Consider the following 17,620-nt stretch of genomic DNA (forward strand, 5'->3'; position numbering starts at 1 on the left):
TCAGAGTCAATATAATTCCAGGAAAGAGGAAAACTCCTTTTCTTGTTTTTTGCAGTCAAAATTGCTGATACTGTTATCCTAAACTTGACTACATTGCAGACCAGTAACCTGGGCTTTGCAAAAGTCATTTCACTACCACCGAAATCCTGAAAACAGAATCATGTAAATGCTTAGGAGAGAGAGAGAGAGAGAGAAGTGTCTGTTTGAAGAGCGAGGCTTGCTTGGCAGACATGAGATTTCTGCTTCCATAGACCATGCACCTTGAGACCCCAGGTGGGTGAGCCCTCGATCCCCCAAAAGGAATCCATCTCCAGAGTCAGCTCAATGACATGATCCCTCCAGTGGAATAAACTCCATGTTAATAGGGTCCAGTAAATGGAAGCCAAAACACCTGGCTAGAAGTAGGTGGTGCCCTGGCAGCTGATGACTGGTCTGTTAGCCCAAACCAGGATGTTGTTCCTAGCCCCCAGGAACAGGACACTCTTGCATGGTCCTTGGACATGAGAGTGGCATTTGCTGTGTCAAGGCCCATGAGTGGCTCTCTGGAGGCACCTGTGGCTAGGGTGCGGCTCAACAGTTAGTGGTGACCAAGCCAGACTGAGAGCTGGTAATACAGATTCCAGTACGCTTTGATGCCCGGGCTTCGTGGCCCGCCACTGCTGCAGTGTGGCAGAGATAGGCATTAAACAGGATTCTAGGTGCAAAGGAAGAATAGAAAGAAAAGCTAAGGGATGTTGCTTTAATGCAATAATACTTTCAAAGATGTTTCTCCATAGTAAGAATGCCAGTGAGGAAAATGACAGGGGTTTGACATTTTTCTTGTCTGACTTAAACATGACTCATCACAATGATGAGAAGGTTAATGCATCCAGAGAGCTGAAATGCCAGAGACATTTAAAAAGTATATTGATGACACCATGTCAGTCTTTTGAGTTGTTAGCATTCTTAAAAACTATAGGGCATGGTTACAAATCAACTGAAGCAGTAACGATACATAAAATAATAACAATACATAATACCGTGGGAGAACCGCAACTTCACTATCTTAATTTCATGGTCATTAAAAGAAAAATAGAAACACAATTCAATTCTATGTAGATTTGGAAATCTGGTCCCAGGGATGAGAAGGGGCTTGCCCAGGTCAGTAGCAGTGATGGAACTGGATCCAGAACTTCCTGGACACTGACCTGTGCTTTGTAAGATCCACTGTCCCCGTAAACCTGCCAGGAGCATCTTCTCTTATTGAGGGTGTGTGAATTCTGGTGCATGGCTCATCAAAATTTATAGAGCCATCAGTGTCTGCAATAAAATGCTCAGCTAGATTTCCTTTTTTTAATGAAAGTATTAAAAACACCAGTCGCGGGAACGTTGTTTGTTTGCAATATCTCCTCCTGTTAAGCTTGATTTAGTGTTTAAGCAGAGACATCTAATCTCATAAAATCTCAACAGTAAATAATTCAGGTTTCAAATCAGATAAGGTAGGAATTCAACTTCCAGATCTGTGTTCCTGTCTCTAATTGACAACGCAGCCTCTCGCTGCCATTTACACAGGGAACCGGGTGGCTCTCCTGTAAGCAAATGAACGCTTTGGATTAAATGCTGTTCAGTTCCCTTCTGCTGTGTGTTTTCTTTAAACAATCAGAATCCGCAAATTTCTCAAATTCAAGCAAGTATTTGGATTTGTTGGCTGAACTATTTTTTTATTTCTATGTGGAGGTGAAAGAAATCCACAGAGTTTTGAAGTCTTAATTATAACTGAGCTTTATATATTTAAATTCTCAACACTTAAAGACAACATTAGATATTTGGATGCTGTGTGGCATACACTGGAAACTTGTCTGATTTCCCTTGGGCCAAAGCAGGGAGCAGCATTTCAATCACTTGCTCATCCTGATGTTGGACTTTCCATGGCAGCAGACCCCCTCCTGGTGGCCCGTTCTCAGCAGGGCACCGGGGCAGACCAGACCCCAGACCTGTGGCTGGAGGAGAGGAAGGTGCTGGGCAGCACCCGGAGGACTAAACTCTTGTCCTATCCTTCACCACTGTGGTCTAGAGAGAGCGGGATGGCAGGGCCATTTGCGTGGCCTGAGAGGGTCATGAGAGGGAGGGCTCCAATGGGAGACGGGCTGGGAGTTGGCTCTGAGGAACGGGAGCATGTCAGCAGATGCTGGGGTGGGCTGGGACAAAAGAGTGTCCCAGGTGGGGGCAGAACAACAGCCAGGCGCAGAGGTGGGGAGGGCACTCGGGGCTGGGGACTGAATGCAAACAAGCCCATGAACGCTGATTGCCTGTGTCGGGCGGCAGTCAGGTTCGCAGCGAGGCCATATGGCCGGCTAATTAGAGGAACGCAACGCAGCGCTCCCAGGGCATTAAGAGAAGCTGCGCGGCTCGCGGTCCAAGGCGTGTTTCTGTGACGATGTTCCAGCTAATGGCGATGGCTTATGGACTATGGGCTAGCTAGGCCCCACTGGAAGTTTCTCTCAAAGCTAATAATGAGAACTGGGAGCCCCAAGGACCCAGGACAGATGCAGAGTCTTCCTCTGTGTCTGACAAGGTATAGTTTTTCTACTTGCTTGGAACTTTGCAAAATCTTGAGAGTGGGAGAGTGAAGGCCAAAGCCGGCTGTCTCCTTTGGGTGGCCCCTTAAGAGCTGCACAGGAACCCTCAAGCTGCACACCTCCAAAATAACACTGACTGATGGGGAGATGTGCAGACAGGCTCTGCGAGTCAGGCTGGGAGATGTAGCTCTTTAAAACTGCCCTCCAAGCAGAAACCACGGGTGCAAGCCAGAGCAAACTCATTAGAAAAGGCAAGCAAAGTATTTTGGGCTAAGTCTGTACAACAGGCATGTGAAAATAATCCTGGGAGAAATTCCCATCTTCCCTTTTCCATTGGGGCCCAGCACAAAGTTGCCTCCACTCCCCGTGGAGCAGCCGCAAGCCCTCTTGCGGGGTGACCCGGTGACTGCGCCCCGCACAGTGCTGCTTGGCAGTGCTGCTGGACAGTGGCCACTGCTCTCGGGTACTCACACTCGGAATAAAAAGAAGGGGTCTTTATTACTGTCCGTGAAACTTAGGAGCAGAAGTTGAAGTCATAAAAGGCCATACTTTTTGCTACTACACACACCACCTCAGTCTCATCAGTTTGTTTCTTTTCACTCAACTATGATGCACTCTACCCAGCAACCCAAAGAATGTGGGAATCACACCCGCAATAAAACCCACCCTTCTTACTGTACAGTTCCATCAGACTTGAAAGCACAGAGTTCTGTGACTATCACTACCATCAAGTTATAGGACATTCTAAAACCCCTGTAAGTCCCCTTTTGCCCCAGTATAGCCAACCCCTTCTGACAATCCCATTCCTGGAAAACAACTGCTATTCCTTGACGATTATTTATTTTTTTAACAATACTCTTCTTTTTTTTAAAGATATATTTATTTATTTATACAAGCACTGGGTACAGTCAGAAGCGCAGGAGGGTGAGAGAATTCACCAGAGCCAGAGCGGGGAGCAGAACAAGCAGACTGACGAAACACACTGCTGAGGAGAGCAGTGGGCGTGGCAGGAGAGGTCTGTGCACCATGTGGGACCCTTGCCAGCTGCTGGGGATGGAACCGGCGCTGCATTGGCTGCGGGCAGCTTGGAAGCCCAGCGCTCAACCGCTGCGCCACCAGGGGAGGCCCTCCTTGACAATTATTGATCTGTTTTCTGTCTCTGTAGTTTTTTTCGTATAGAATTTTATGTAAATGGAATAATGCAGTGCACAGCATTTCAGTCTGTCTTCTGTAACTTAGCATAATGCATTTGAGATTCAACACTGTGGCCATGTAGCTCAGTCATTTGTGCCTTGTTATGACCGCATAATATTCCATTGTATGGGTTGCCATGATGTGTCCATTCCCCATCTGTACAAAGCCCATTAGAGTCATTTCCATTTTGAAACTTATAAATAAAGCCTTTATAAATGTTCACATGTAAGGTTTTGTGTGAATATAAGATATCTGAAACTCAACATGTCTAAAACTAAGTTATTCATCTTTTTTTCCAACCTGTCTAACCCATGAATTTCCCTTTCATATGTGGATAGCAATTCTATCCTCCCAGTCACTCAGGCCAAAAATATCTGCATCAAACTTTTCACTTCTCTCATGCCACAATAGTCAGAGTAATTAGAACGTTCCCTAAGAACAAAAGCCCAGGACCAAATGGCTTCAGTGGTGAATTCTTCCAAACCTTCAAAGATGATCTAATACCTATCCTTCTCAAACTCTTCAAAAAAAAAAAATTTGAAGTGGGGGAAAGCTACCAAAGACATTTTATGAGATCAACATTACCTTTATCCCCAAATCAAACAAGAACAGTGCTTTAAAAGAAAATTAAAACCATAGACTACTATCTGTGATGGACATAGGTGCAAAAATCCTCAATAAAATGTTAACAAATTGAATCCAATAATAAACTGAGGAACTCGTCCATGATCACCAAATATAATTCATTTCAGGGTTGCAAGTTTGGTTCAACATATGCAAATTAATGTCATTCACCACATCAAAAGAAAGAAATATAAAAATCACAAGATCATTTCAATAGATGCTGAAAAAGCATTTAATAAGATTCAACACCCGTTTATGATAAAAACTCTGAATAAAGTGTTATCAAAGGAGGGCCTCCCCTGGTGGTGCAGCGGTTGAGCACTAGACTGCAAAGCTGCCTGCAGCCTCTACAGCGCCAGTTCAATCCCCAGCCGCCGGCAAGGGTCCCACATGGTGCTCAGACCTCTCCTGCGGCACCCACTGCTCCCCTCAGCAGTGTGTTTCGTCAGTCTGCCTGTTCTGTTCCCCGCTCTGGCTCTGGTGAATTCTCACCCTTCCGCGCTTCTGACTGTACCCAGTGCTTGTATAAATAAATAAATAAATACATCTTAAAAAAAAAAGTGTTATCAAAGGAACTTATCAGCATAATAAAGGCCATATAGGACAGACCCACAGTTAACCTCACACTCAGTGGTGAAACACTGAACACATTTTCCATGGGATCTGGTACAAGACAAGGATGTCCACTTTCATCCTCACTGTTCAACTTAGTATTGGAAGGCATAGCCGGAACAATTAGGCAAGCAAGAGATTCCAGACTGGAAAAGAAGATGAAAGTATCACTATTCACTGATGAAATTTAAGGGACTCTATCAAAAAACTATTAAAAATTATAAATAAATGCAGTGAAGTGGCAGGATACAAAATCAGTACACACAGTCTATTGTGTTTCTAGATGCAAAGCAATTAATTAGAAGAAAGAGAAATTAAGAAAACAACTTACAATTGGACCAAAAAGGGTGAAATACCTTGGAGGAAACTTAACAAAGGAGGGGAAGGATCTGTACACCGAAAGTTGTAAGATATTGTCAAAGGAAATAAGAGAAGACACAAACGATCTGTTTCTTACAAATTAAACATGCAACTTGCATACAACCTAACGACTACACTCTTGGGCATTTATTCCAGAGACCTTCAAACTTAGGTTCATACAAAATCTCATACATGAGTGTTTATAAAAGTTTTACAAGTAGTAACCCCAAAATTGAAACAACCCAGATGTCCTTCAACAATGAGGAGATCAGATAAAGCGAAGGACAGTCAACGTGGGATCTATTCCCCAATCCCAGAGAACGAACTAATGATGCAGACCACAGCCTGGAGGACTTTCTGAAGAAATGTGCTGAGTGAAAAGGCCAATCCTGAAAAGTTACACCCTGTATGATTCCATTCACAGAACTTTCTTGAAACGATAACATTACTGAGGTAAAGAGCAGGTAAGTGGTTGCTGGGGTTGGGGAAGGGGCCAGAGCGCCCCTGGAGGGGTGGGTGCTGAGGTGCAGTGGGGAGGATCCCTGTGCTGACAACTGGTGTGTTGACGATGCTGCTGCTAGAGCCGTGAACCTACCCAGGAGATCAAATTGCGAATTAAACACGCACACACATGCACACAGGAGAGGAGGGAATGAGAACACACAGTAAAACTAGAAAATTTTGCATGAGAGCCATGGATTGTATCCGTGCAGGATCTTGGCTATAAAATTGTACTAAAGTTTTGCATCCTCTGACAAAGCTAATGTGCAGAATAGTGAATACACCAATAAACTAAAAACTCAACCCACTTTTTAAAATGGGCAAATGACACAGACGATTCCCAGAAGAGAGAACGTGGTGGCTGTACATGAGGAAAGAGTCCACCGGTCTGAACACCTGACACGAGTCTGTGCGCCGCCACAAGCCTTTCCATACCCATCAAATTGGCAAAAATATAAAACATCTGACATCAGCAGGCGTTGGCCAGGAAGTGGGAGGATTGGGGGTCGAGCACACGCTGGCAGTGGTAATTTAGTGCAAACACTTTACAAAGCTATTTGGCAACATCAGTAAGTTACGGATGCATGCATTTTGTAACCTGACAATTTCCCTCCTAATCTATAACCTAGACAGTGGCTTGAAATATTTTTGGTCGGGGCCTCCCCAGTGGCGCAGCGGTTGAGCTCTGGGTTGCGAAGCTGCCCGCAGCCTCTGCAGTGCCTGTTCGATCCCCGGCTGCTCCCCGGCCACCAGAGGAGGGTCCCACATGGCGCGCAGACCTCTCCTGCCGCCCGCTGCTCCCCTCAGCAGTGTACTTCGGTCCTTCTGCCTGCTCTGCTCCCCACTCTGGCTCTGGTGAATTCTCTCACCCTCCCGCGCTTCTGACTGTACCCAGTGCTTGTATAAATAAATAAAAAATAAATCTTTAAAAAAAATATTTAAAAAAAATTAAAAAAAAAAAGAAATATTTTTGGTCATGAGTCACAGCATGAAATTATTTTAAATTGTAGCCCAGTGTATGTTTATAATTGAAGGAAAAGTTTTGTGAAAATTCTTAGCCTGAAGGCAAAGTCCTCTGCGAGTGTCTGTTTTATTCCATCTTGTTGTGACTGCTCAGCGTGACTGGCTGTTTCCCGGTCCACTAATGGTGAGGTGCTCAGCCTTGGTTTTTAAATGTCCATTGCCCAGGCCACAACCCAAACACAATAAAATAGAATATTTTTTGGGGGGGTGACCCTACATCAGTAGTTTTGAAAGTTTCCCACGTGATTCTAATGGGTAGCCAAAATGGGAATCATCTTGTTCATGAGTTGCAATGTGATGTTTGAAAAAACCCACTCTGCTAAAATTCCACTCAAATCTGTAGGCTTTTTAGCCAGTGTTAAATTTTGTTTTGACAATTGTACTGTGGTTATGCCCATCACAGGGGAATGAATGAATGTGCCATGCTATATTCCACGGTGGAATACTATACGCTAGTGAAAATGCACATACCGACAGGCCATAGCCAACATGAATAGAACACATGGCACACAGTGAACAAAGGAAGCTGCAGAAGTCTAATCCAGGGCAGGATGCCATGTTTTGAGTCTTAAAAACATGCAAAACGAGATTAGACTTTTTATTCAGTCAGTCAAATACACAGAAAGGCGTGGGAATGAAAACGACCATGTTCAGAATGACGGAATTGGGGTAGGTGACACACACCTTCAGCGACACTGTGGTGTTTTTGCTTCTTCCACTGAGGGGCAGGTCTATAAGCATTGCTTGTGTTTCTCCTGTTTTCCTCATTGGCGTGTCTCACATATTTCATGACAAAAACGTTAATGCAAAGCGCTGGGAAGTCACAAGCTGGGATGGAGAAGAGAAGGGCTGCTGGGAAGCTCTGAGTTTGGGGGCGAGTGAATGGGCCATTCCTGAGCTGTACCCGTGGGGGCTTCTCTCAGTGAAGGGCCCAACTCCTACACCCAGACTATAGAGACAAATTCTCCTTGTTGGTACTTTTTGGGGTAGGACTGAGATTAGGCCACAGGGCCGTGGGAACCATTCCTATCAGCCACAAACCTTTGTCTGGTACAGCCCAAAGTCTGGAGACAAAGGCCAGGGTAGGATGAAGGGGGGCAAGGGCAAGGTGATGATCGGGGCTAGAGGGCTCCAGGGCCTGGGACTGTGCCAACCCATCCATCCTGCTGCTGTGCCACACTGCCGTGCTTCTTCCCTCCCCTTGAGAGAGGGAAACCCACCCTCACACCATAAGGAAAGTCTCCAAGGAGATGCTACTTGCAGAAACTTAGGTCAACCCAGTCATGATTGGGGCCATCATGTGAATCCAGCACAGCAGATTTGAATCCCAGATGGGAATCTCCTTGTTCAGGGCACAGCACTAAGTAACCAGTGAGACAGTAAAAGTACAAGAGATCCAGAAGGTTCAGTTATCAACGTGTAGCTGCTGATACGGGGGTGAAGGGAAGGCTGTTGAGGATGGGGGTCGAAGGGGGAACTGCTGCACCTAGCAGCTCAGTGGGTGTCGTTCCCACACATGCCAGGCAGTCAAGGGGAACACTTGGGTTTGGATCAGATGATGGTGATTTCATCTTTCCTTCCGCACAGGCTGAGTTGGAAGCATTTAGGGGCCATGAGTGGAGGTGTCCGAGAGGCAGGTGGCTCTAGAGGTCTGGCATCGGGGAGAGGGATGCGTTTGGGCATTGCCAGCATAACCATGGGACTGCGTGTGGACTAGACAGCCCAGGACAGAGGCTTGCCCATGGAGCAGAGAACGACTTAGCAGACAGCTGCATAACTTCTTGTTTAATGTGCACCTAGTTGCTTCCCTGGAACACATCCATGAGAGGAAAAAGGTAACTCACTTTGCGAGTCAGATCCCATTCATTTTCGTTTCTGATAGGGTATCTTTGTGACTGCAAATGCTCTATATTTGCACAAATTCAGGCAGTGAAACTTACTAGAGAGAAGTTTATCCAAACTGGGCTTGTGACGAAGATAACAGCACTTGATGAAAAGAACTTCGTTTCCTAGACCACTCTGAACAGCTCTTCACCTCATTTTTTAGAACCAATCTTTTTAGGCAAAAACCTCTTTGGGCCAAGTCTTTAGACAGTGGGTTGGAAAGGGCTGCTTAGCTGATGGGCTGGAGAGAATAATCAGACAGCAATTTATTTTTCTGGTCCTAGTTGGAAAATCGTGATGAGCTAAGTAGAAGCGCTCTGACCAGCTATGCACAGGCCTAATTTTCCGTGTAAGCGGCTGATGACAGAGCACGGCTCCCATAATGGAAACTCTAACTGCGCGGGATAATGAACTGAGAGGAGGTGAGAGGCTGTTGATGGACTTGCTAAAACCTCAGCAATAGCTGAGTGAGGCTGATTAGGGGACCTTGAGAGCCCACGTGACAGCGTCTTTCGCATTTTAAGTTCCTTAGAAGAGGCCCATAGCCTCAGCTCACAGCCTTCCTTCTCTTTGTGCATGATGAGAAAATGGTGAGGGCGGGGGTGAATCGGAACAGTTCCTCTCTCCCAGGGAGGCTGGCGGCGGTTCGATGAGGTGAGGGTCCTTGATGCTGTCCCTGTTCCAAGAAAGGTGCTTCAATCCTTCCACAACAAAGAAAGCCCGCTCCCCCCCACCCCCAGTAACAGCCCTCTCTCTCTTTTTCCACTTCTAGAAGCTGCCCGTTAATGAGAGGCGGGAAGGACTTCTGCACAGTGACTCACAGGGACACAGCCTCTTCTAAGGCCTGGGGGCCCACTCCAGGAGGTGAAAGGACAGGCGTTCTCAGCGGGGGGCCTCCATGACTAAGCACATAAAAGTAGTCCTATGACACAGCCAGCTCCCTGTGGAGGGAGTTTGAGGAAAATCTGCTTTACCTGCGGCATTTGTTTTCTAGAGCTGCTGTTAAAAAAAAAAGTAGCACAAACTGGATGATTTAAACCACAGGATATTTTTGTCTTGGTTCTGGAAGGTTGAAGTTCAAGATCCAGGTGTGAGCAGGGCAGGTTCCTTCTCAAGCCATGAGGGAAGGCTGTGGGCCAGGCCTCTCTCCTTGGCTTGTCGCTGGCCACCTCGCCCTGGGTCTCTTCACATGGTGTTTTCAGGGGTGCCAGTCTGTCTGTGTCTGAGGGCCCCCTTTAACAGCGACATGGGTCCTATCAGACCAGGGCCCACATGAACAACAACTTCATTTAGCTCAATCACCTCTCTAAAAGTGCTCGCTCCAAATAAGGTGACATTCTGAGGTACGGGGGGTTTGGATCTCAACACATCTTTCTCTTTTAATAATAAAATAAAGGATCAAGTGTATTGTCCAGCCTATGTGCAGTTTTCTCCCTCCACGGGGTACAGACCTGTCTCTAACTCCTCCTTTGTCTCTTTTTGAAATTATGGTTAAAAAAAAAAAGTAAAACTGAGCATTTTAACTTTTAGCTCAGTGGGGCAATAAGTATATTCACACTGGGAAGCCATCACCACTTTCCATCTCCAGAACTTTCTCATCTTCCCCGACTGACGCGGTCCCCATTAAATACCACTCCCCCCACCCTCGCCGTCCCTGACACATGCCCTTGGACTTTCTGTCTCTCTGAGTTTGATGACATGAGGGACCTCAACCCAGTGGGACCCTACGGCCTTTGTCCTAGTGACTGCCACGTCGCTTTTACTTGCGGGAGGCCGCTAGACCAAGTGTGACTATAACCATTTTTGCATGAAGTTTTAAATGGTTTCTGTTTTGCTCAAAAGCCCACGGATCCATCAGGAGCTCTCCGACTTGCCAGGACAGCAGCGCACCCCGGGTCCACACCCCCCCCCACCCCGTCCTGCCGGCACCGGAAACAACGTATTGATTTCAAAAGCAACCCACATGGCATGGCAGACCTCTCCTCTCCTGTCTCCCCGCTGCTCCCCTCAACAGTGGGTTTCAGTGGATCCACCTGTTTTGCTCCCTGCTCTGTCTCTGGGGAATCCTCTCACCCCCCGCACCTCTGGCCTGTACCCCAGCTCTTGAATGCATAAGTGAATAAATCTTTAAAAAAAATACCACCTGAGCAGAATCTAGTGAGGAGCCCCGCATCACGACACCCACGGCCGCTGATCACAGCACTCACCCTGCAAAGAGAAGCTTCAAATCCACGTAAAATGAGAGAAAAGGTGAGTCCGTTTTGTTTTCCAGACCATTGATGCTAGAAGAGCCCTTCACTGAGCCCTTCACTCATTCCCAGGGCTGCAGGGTCACCGGGTGCCACCAAGAAGGTGTCTCCTCTCATCCCGCTTCTGCATGACCAGAACGAGGGGCCAGTAGACTGACCCCACATGCCTCAGGCTCTGGACCCGCTGCCGTTTCCCCACTGGGTTCAAGCAGATTGTGATAAAGACACGTGCCCTCACAGCCTACGTTTGATTATTGCAGGTTTTCGTGGCACAGGTTAGGGTCAACAGGCTGGGGAAAATGAGGACACACCAAAGCCCGGGCAGCAATGCCTCTCTGTCAGACAGAAGTCCCTCTGGGCGCCTGGCTGCCCTCCGAGCCCTGTGCCACTGTGACGGTGGGGCGCCCTGCCCGGAGCCGGAGCCACAGACTGAGAGCAAAGCAACCCCTGCTTCCCTTTGGCTCCTGTCTCAGGGCACATTGGAAGTGCCCCGCCTCTTCTTAGATGCAAACTGGACCCCCACCGTGCTCGCTCTGTGCCAGGAGAGAGCGGGAAGGGGCAGCGATGGGGTGCAGTGATCCCCAGGAGCATGACACGGAAGAGCACACACTCTAGATTTTGCTTCCAGATCATCCCTGGCAACTATGCAGAGATCAAGTGAGACCAGAGAGGAAGCGAGGGAGCAGGCCAGGGGCGCAAGGAGGGAGAAAACACAAGCAGCTGATTTCAAAGCGCGTGATACACACATTGGGCCGACGGGCTCCGCTCAGCTGCACGTTACAGTGACGCGATCGTGGCCGGAAGCAGACATGGCTTTCAACAACAAATACATATACTCTGACAATAAAGTTAAAAAGTAGTATTTTCACTTTTACAAAAGACTCAGTCTGGCCTCACCATCTTCCGGAATCTTCCCCTAATCCCTGATTTTTGCTGCTCTTGCCCTCCAGTGTAACGAAGCGGCTTCCTTCTTATACGCTCAAAGCCCCTGTCCATGCCTCCCTGGAAGCCCTTTCTGGGCAGTCTCGTCCCACGTGGCCGTGCTGCTGTCCTCCCAGCCCTCAGCACTCACCGGGAGCCACGTCGCACCCCTCTCCCTAGCCCTGTTGCTCCATCCAGGGCCTGGTAAGCCAACGGCACTTGGTTCGAGTTACTGAGCCCCTCGACAAGGCCAAGCCAGCAGGCGTGTATGGGCTGGGTTGGCTCAGGACTCCAGGAGGCTGCCTGGGAGGAGCACAGCCATTGTGGACAGTGCGGGCTGGGTGAGTGACCCTTGGCCCTGACCCTGCACCTGCCTTTGCCACCGCTCCACAGCCAAGGAGAGGCTCAGCACCTACTTAGTGCTTCTCCGAGCGAGAGGCTGGAACTGCTGGGCTGTTATTAATCCTGCTGTTTGGTTTTAACAGTTGACTCACCCACAGATTTAACCCGAGCTTTATTTTGATAGCCCTTGCTTCTGTCCCGGGTGTCATCCATTAAGCCATGGCAAGCCCAGCACTTGGGTTGAAGCAGACATCAGCTGAATTCCACGAATAACAGCTCAGAAAAGTGCTAAAAACAGCACACGGTTCAGTATCCAACTTGGCTCCTTTGCCACCAGCCCTACAGACAGACCAGATAATGTTACATCCACAGGCTCTGAAGTGCGATGGCCCCTCGGCCAGAGCACTTGCATGCCAAACAGTTGGGAGCCATTGAACTGAGGTGACAAGCATTTGGGACAAGGACATAGGGCCAACTTGAGTTATAAATGCTTTTTCCTAAGTGAAAAAAATTTGGGACATTTTAATCAGGTCTTAAATTATGTTTATATTACCAAAGGGAAAATTTATTATTAATGAGGAAGGATGTTTCAAGTTTCTGTGCTTCCTTTTTAGAATAAATGTCACTAAATTAAGGACCAAATGAGCAGTTTATTCATACCTAAGACTCGCTTCTGACTAGATCCACAGTAATGTCAGGGCAGGGAAGTTTGACAGGCCAGTTTTCCTCAGGCTGAGGGGCCCAGAAAAAAGGGGAGTGTGAGGAGGCATCCTCAGCTACCTCAGGAGCCCCACCTGGGTGCATGGGCCTGGCTTGGCAGGGTGAGCTCGCCTCTGGCTCTGTTTGGCTGGTGACCTCAGGCCTAGCCTGGGCCAGCCCGAAACTGCGAGCCTGCCAAAACCAGAGGAGTTGGGAAGACCAGTCTTCTCTCCAACCTCCTCAAGGCCATGAGCTTCCTGGAAAGGTACTCAGGGCTGCAGGCAGGTGTGGGACAGAATCCCTCGACCCCCACGCACGAGCAGGCAGGCGTGCATGTGCACACACCCTGGCAGCTGTGCTCACAGGTTGTTTAAAAAAAAAAAAAAAGGTTAAGAAACAACTGGACTCATCAAGCTCTATGATGCTTTGCCCTCTTTTGCAGCTTTCTTGGGTCCACACTTGGCCAAGCGGTCAGTGGAAATAGCCCATCTGATAAGAATTTGGGTGACAACTGCTGTTTGATTTTGACCTGGGGTCTTCTTTTGTGTTTTAGCAATTACCAGTTGTCTCCAAGGCTCCCTTCTCCAGAATCCAAACAAATCACATAGGTGAATGGCAGCCCAGCAGGTACACAATTTCTGACTCACTAGATGTTAGTCACATTTTCCCCACTGGGAAGATCCATATTTTCATGACAAGAGCTTCATATTAATTTTCAAAGTGGATTCAGTGATGTCATAATTTCTCATTTTGTTCAGTCCTGAAGCAAATAGTCATTCCCTGTAGACAGGCATGCACTCGAGCAAGTAATTACTGTTATTTATTATGGAGGCAGAAGGAGCAATAATATCTTCTTTTTTAGCATATTCCCCCAATTCATAATAAGGAGATTAATAAAAGATTAAGGAATAATGAACGGGTAGCTATTATATTATGAATCATTCCTTTATTTACTGTTTGCAGGTCCTAGGTAAGAAAGAATGTTGGCCTTTGAAAGATAAGAAGCCCTTTCTGGAACTTTTTAAGCTAACCCCTCACACATGGTGGCAGTTCTGTGCGCTGAGCTGGCCTGGCGGGCGGTGAGGCTCGCCTGGCCAGGTCATTGGGCAGAGACCACCGTTCAGCCCATGGATCTCAGCAGCTGCCAGGAAGGTGCGGGCAGGAAGCGCAGGGGCTGCCAGCTAGAAGAGGAGGCCAGAGGAAAGCCGAGAACGCCGCCTGGGAAGACATGCTTCTAATGGCTACCGAGAATGCGGAGTTTCTCCAGCATTTGCTCTTCAGTGACCCATGGGCCAGACGTGAGCTTCGGGCCCCCTAGAGCATTCTGACTAGAGCGTGCAGCCCCGGGTTGCAGTTGGTAAGCCGGTGAGCCACCAGTGCCAGAGGCAACTGTGCTGGGGCTGGCGGAGTAATGAGATGGGCGCACGTTTGCAGGTGTTTTTATTCGAGGCTCATCTTTCTAAATTGTAGTTATTTTCCACAGAATGTAGCCTTTGAGTGAGATGTGCTATTTCACAAAGTGGACCACGGGAGAGGATTGAAGTCTTGTCTGTGTCCTTCTCCAGAATCAATTTTAAAGTAAGTGCCAGTAGCCAGCAAATAGGAATAATCTAAATAAGGGTGCCTGGAACTCACCCCTGCAGCAGGCAAAACAACTTCCAGGTGTCACGGCACTGGCCCTCGCATGCACGTGAGGCCACAAGGCACAGTGACCCTGGCAGCCAGCCAAAGCCGTTCCTGGAAACCCAGGACAGTGCAGACTCTCCCTAGCGTTTCTGCTTTTCCATCAGAGACGCCTGATGAAAATGGAGAAGCGTTAGGTGCACACACATTGCTCCATCGCTGTGGGCTCCGTCTACCCCGGCCTTTCTGAAAATCAAGGAGGCACACAGCTCAGCACAGGAGTGTGTTGCTGCCTGTTCTTTCATAAGACAAGCTGCGTGACCTGTGCCCACACCTGTAAATCACCCGCCCGCCCTCTCTGCAGGCGCTCCTTCCCCTGCTACCGGGGGACTGCTGGTTTTGCTTGGCTGAAGGAGCAAATCATGTCACCACAAAGAGCAAGTAAATATGTGCATGTCGGGGGACGGGGGCACACCTGGGGATGGTGGGATAACTAGGAGGAGGATGACATATGTCCCAGCAGACCTGCTTTGCTAGTTTTCTGGAAAACAAACCAACCGAGCCAAAAAGGCTGCCGGGACAGCCCACCGATGCCCACCACCGCCAGAGCAGCGCCGCCCGCCACCGCTGGTACCGGGCCAGCCCGTAACTCAGAGAACCTGGCCTGTCGCGCGCCACCATCCCCACGTGGAGTGCAGCCTCTGAGTTCCCCTTGCTCAAAGGCAGCCCCAAAAGCCCACACCAAGGCATCAGGGATCCTGCCCCGCAGGAGCCATCATTCCTCGCCCTCCTGCCTCCGCAGGCAAACACGTGGTGCCTGCCCGTTGTGTGGCCGGGCTACATGTCCACTGCCGAGCAGTTTCTGATTATAAAACAAAAAGTGATTGTCAAAACAACCCCCGCCTTGGGACCTTGTCCCCACTTGGGGCGCTCCGGCATCCCACTGCGCCTCGGTGCCCAGGCTTAGCTCGCCCTGCTCGCCCATGGTTGGCAGCAGCCGGGCTCCTCCTGGCCCTCCATGTGCCGGGACCACGCACTGCTAAATACAGACCCCCCCGGCAGCCCTCTCTGTCAGCGGAGCACCCCCGTGCTTTGGGCAGCTCGCTGTCACCCAAGTCAGGCGGCACCAAAGCAGGGCGGCCAGCTCCTCGGGGTGCACCAAATCTACAGTGCCCCGCACCGCCACTGCCCCCGGGGCCGCCCTCCCCAGGCCGCGGCCCTGTACCCCGCGTCCAGACGCACCTATCAAAGACATGCGCAAGGACTAGTTTTCTTTGTCTGTTTGTTTTTCTTGGTCTCTATTTCTTTTCCTTTCTGTGTAACTCGCATTTCAATGACTTGCTGGGAGAGGAATAAAATGAGACTCAGTTGGACCTCATGAGTCATGTTTCAGCGGGGAACAAAGTGGTCTGGCTTCAAAAAGCAATTTAATTAATTTTGTTATGTGCTGTGGAAATAAGCTTTTAAAGATGATTCAAACAGTTACGTGCAACTGCCTAAAAATAAGTGAACAACGCAAATGCCTGTCTGATTTTTTGGTCTGGAAATGCTAAAATAAAAAGGAACATATTTTAAAATACAGAATAACATAAAGTTTCTGTGCATTATTTCAGAGGGAAATAACCAAAGTGCAGTCTTAACTGGCTGGCTGGCGAGCGTAAACAAGAGCGGACAGGTCGCCGTGAACAGCCGGCCTGGGTTTGAACAGCCCGGCTCTGACCGTCCAGCCTCAGCTCTCCCCTCTACACCTCAGTTTTCTCTTCTGTGAAACGAAGGCGCCTCCTGTCGTACCTGTCACTGGAGTTGAGGGTCAACTAGAAAATGGGTCCGCAAGCACTTTAGGAAGTACAAAATGACATTGTTCCTCTCACTCGTGAGGCACTATTTCTTCCGAGTGGAAAAATAACACTGCGATAGGGGGCTTTTAAGCAAACCACTGCCTCTGCTTTCTTGCCCCACTTTGTCCATGACGTGAACATCTGGCGCAGCAGCAAGGACGTGGAGACTTGCTCCTCACCTCTGCACCACAGCCGTGTCTGCCCCGTCGCCTGGGATGGCGGCCAGAACGCGGCGAGTCCTGCTTGATTCATCGCCCCCCAACAGCCGGGCCGTTGGTTTTCCTGTAAAGCGTGGCCCAAATCCAGCCACCTGGGGGCGGGGGGCAGTGCCTGCTCCTCTGGCCCTTCTTCCCTCCTAACCGAAGCCTTCCCTGCCTCGGGAAATCCCATCGCTCCTTCCCTCAGCTCCAGAATGGCCACGGGACCCACTTCAGACCCACTTCAGACCCACTTCAGTGGGATTTCAGCTATGATCTGCTAGACAGTTTCTGGGAAAAAAATATCCTCAGTTTCAGGAGAGGGGAAAACAGCATTTCTGGGGAGAGGCAAGACATGTCAGGTCCTGGTTTATGAGTGCATGGGCACCCCCTTTCCAGCCTCCTAATCTCATTCAAATAGGGTTCTGAACACCCATGCTCACATCCAATGGCCTGTCCTGAGCCTTGGCCTCCTCCGCCGCACCCCCACCAGCTTACAAGCCCCAAGTGCTGCAGCTCTGCGCCGCCCATACTGAACTCCCGCAGACCTCTGGGCCTTGGCACACGGCCAAGCAATAGGCCCACTACCATTGCCCCGTGTGCCAGACCCTGCATCCCCCCAAGTCCACACACTCTTACCTTCCCCACCTGATGTCACACCGCCTGGCTCTGCCCTGCATCAGCCATGCCCTCCTTCTAGCTCCAGCCCTCCCGCATCGCCACTGCCAAGTCGTCTGCTTTCCCCACACAGCTAGGCGTCACCTCACCTATGGGGCCTTTAGTGAACTTCCTCTGCCTTTCCCCAGACACCTGGCTCCTGGGGGTCTCCAGCACCCCATATGCAGGCCCCCCGGGGCCTCTACACAGGGAGAATCCCTGCTTATTCGCCATTTCTCCTTCCAGTCTGGAAGACACTTGTGTTCCTTTGGGCACCGGGTCTGCACGCTTCGCTGTTCTCCCAGCTCTGGATGTGGCACATGGAAGGTACTCGCTAA

Source organism: Talpa occidentalis, unplaced genomic scaffold (assembly GCF_014898055.3).
Source record: "Talpa occidentalis isolate TD23 unplaced genomic scaffold, MPIMG_talOcc4v2.1 talOcc4.15, whole genome shotgun sequence".
NCBI classification, from domain to species: domain Eukaryota; kingdom Metazoa; phylum Chordata; class Mammalia; order Eulipotyphla; family Talpidae; genus Talpa; species Talpa occidentalis.